The sequence below is a fragment of the Cornus florida genome, unplaced genomic scaffold (assembly GCF_030987335.1).
Source record: "Cornus florida cultivar Cherokee Brave unplaced genomic scaffold, ASM3098733v1 CherokeeBrave_3.0.0_Hap2_Chr04, whole genome shotgun sequence".
NCBI classification, from domain to species: Eukaryota; Viridiplantae; Streptophyta; class Magnoliopsida; order Cornales; family Cornaceae; genus Cornus; species Cornus florida.
In genome coordinates this window covers 59,104,902-59,108,088 of record NW_026775574.1, presented here as the reverse complement: position 1 = coordinate 59,108,088, position 3,187 = coordinate 59,104,902, and positions in this window count along the sequence as shown.

Here is a 3,187-nt window from a genome sequence, read left to right as displayed (position 1 = left end):
TTTATGCATCTTAATTTCATAGCTTAAGTGACAACCAACAAATCCTCTATGAGCACCCCGTATCATTCTAAAAAGACTCTAAACACTTAGGTTGCCATAGATAAGCGCAGTCCCAGTGGTTTGACTTACCCGACCAATAGCCCTATTTTATAATGATTCGTGCTATTGCGAAGGTTGATTTATTATAGATCGAATTCTCAACCGATCAATGGACTATAAGTAGATGTAATTAGAGTAAAATTCTAGTATGTGAATATGGGACTATGTATAAGACAAGTACTCCTTTATTCTGGATGAATGAGATGATGATGATAGGCTATTTTGAGGAGGTTATTGATGTTGTTATTTTGGGAATGTTTTATATTATTTGCATTGTGTGCTGGGACAGGTTAGATAAATTTTGAAGGTCCAAGAGAGGCCATTGCATTCTCATGCATTTAAGCAGGTTGGCGTAGGACCCTTTTTAGTAGAAGTCATGCCGAATTTTTTTTTATTAATGGTATTAGTTTAGGGTCGTTACACACAAGATGACTCAAATTTCTTAGATAGCGCGATAAAAATTTGTTGTTAGTCTCATAATCCTTCATCTTGGTAGATCATTGAGAATGAAATCAAATCTAGTTAAGAGAAACATAAGTCTTTTAGTTTACTATATACTATCATACCTTCATTACCTTTTGTAATCTTGTTATTTTTCTGAGAAATGTTAGGGACGACAATATGTAAAAGAAAAAGGGATCAAGAAGTCACTCAAAAAAAAAAAAATGAAAAAGAAGAAGAAGAAGAAGAAGAGTAAAGTATCCCTTTCAAGTATTTTGAAGACCCCTCATTCTCAGAAACTTTTATGCATAAATTGAGCTTAATAATGTTTTTAGAAAAGGTATGATAGTGCATAGTAAATAAGAAGGCGTTATGGTGGGTAACTCGACATTCTCTCAAAAGTGATCAACATTCCTATCATGAGACTCTTCTATTATATGTATCAGTCCTTCAAAGAATTAGCATGTCAGCTTGATTTTACTTTGGAAACAAAGTTCCTACTCACAAAAATTTAAGAGATACAGTTAGACAAATCTTCGAGAGATGTTCTTTTAGAGAGATATTTACTGTGAGATTTGAAGTCAAAATATAGTTTTTTAAAGACTTGGGAATTTCATCACTTGGATTTGAAAATTGATTTTTTATCGACTTCGCATACACACACTCTCTACTTCTAGGTTGTTTATGGGTGAGCTTTCTTGAAATATTTGTTTTTATAACACCTTAGTAGCATATTGTATATAAAGAACTTGATATTTTCATCTTTGAAACTTTTCATTTTGGAGATATGCAGGAAAATTATTTGGAAGTTTATGGGTACCTTCACTAGAAACCCTCACAAGGCTATAACTCGTTCACTAGGGGTAACCTAGTGGTTTAAGGCCTTATTGCATATGGTAAATACAATCGAAAGTAGCCTGCGAAAGTGACACATATTTTTTTTTAGTAAAAGTAATATTTTTTGTGAACTTATCTATTTTTGCCTTTCTTTGCTAGAGGACTAGCAAAAGCTTGTTTGTGGGTAGTTTGATAAGTACACAAAATCTATTATTTCATGCATCAAAATAAGCTTTTAATTAGACTTTTATATTATTTAAACATTCTTATATGCTCATTTTGTGTTTTATAGGTGTTAATGTATGAAAAAGAAGAAAAGAAAGTATAAATAAAAGACAGCAAGAGAAAGAAGAAAAAGAAAGAAAAGAAAGAAAAGAAAAAAAAGAAATGATGAGTTAGAAAATGAAAGAAAAAGTTAAGAAATGCAATGGGAGTGGTTGAAGTCAACTGAGAAAAGAAAGATGATGAGTGGTAGCATGTAAGGAAGCAATATATTAGATTAGGCAATGAAGAGGAGTGGCCTTTGATTGAAGAAGTTGGAATAGGCAAGTGGATCCACACACCACTTATGTTGTTCATCCGGCTATAAATAGGAGACCATTTTGCACAAGAAAGGGTGAGATAGAGAATAGATAGTTAGAGATAGTTACAGTTTTTGAGAGTTTATTTCCTTGTGTAATTTTCTTTAAAGCTTTCTTTAATTTAATACAAGTTATTTTCACAAGTTTCATTCTCATTTAATTTCAGGCAAGTTAGTTCCATTTACATGCTTTCATTTCTTGTTGATTCTCATTTAAGTGTTTAATGTTTTATAGTTGTAATTTCATTTTCATAGTTCATGAAAAATTTCAAAATCAATGTTTTTAAATCTCTTATTTGGAAATAGAAACTCATCTTGAATGCGTGGTTCGACCCTACTTGCCATTAGACATTTTTAGTTAAATGGTTGTAGGTATTTTATCTTGATATGGAGTGTATTTGACAATGACAAGTTCATAAATACACGCCTATTAAACCCAAGATTCATTAAATTCACAAGGCAAAAACATTAATCATAAGATATTATTCCCCAAAAAGTATGAAAGAGATAATGGTTTATATTACAAACTTGGGGCTCATCCAAGCCCCAAGGAGAAGTCTAGCCAATCATGGAGGATGTGGGTGTGATCTTGGAACCCTCAAGGGCAATCCCTAAATATGGCTCCATCTTCTTCCTCTTTTTCTTTATAGAATTCTAGAAAGAGAGTGTGTAGATCTAGAAAGTGAAGTCTAGCCAATCATGGAAGAAGTGGGTGTGATTTCTTTTTTCTCGTCCTTTTCCCTATTTCGTCTTTTTCCCGTTTATAATTTTCCCTTGCATAACCTCACATTTCGTGCTTGGATTTGATTCCGGCTTTGCATGCATCCATGATATTTGATTTCCAGGATAATTGTGTTTTTACTTTCGTAGAAAAGCAGGTTAGTTGCTTACTTTTTCGTAAAGGCCATGGATGCATACTTTCTTGGAAACATTCTTGATTTTGGGGTTTTAGTGTAAAATAATTATTTTTCACCTTAGGGACCTTTTGCAATTTAATTTTGAAGATATTTTGGAAAATGACCTTTTTGTAATTTTGGAAAGTGTAACAAGTGTCACACTCTCATGGAGCCACTTGTTGGCATTAGGGTAGAGTCACTTGAAAGCATTATCTTGTGACATGTGGAGGGTAGAGATTCACACACTTGTTGGCCTAGGATTGGTGCACTTGTTGGTTTGGATGATTGACAAGTGTAGGCTAAGGATTAAGCCTAGGAAGGAGCCATGGATTGG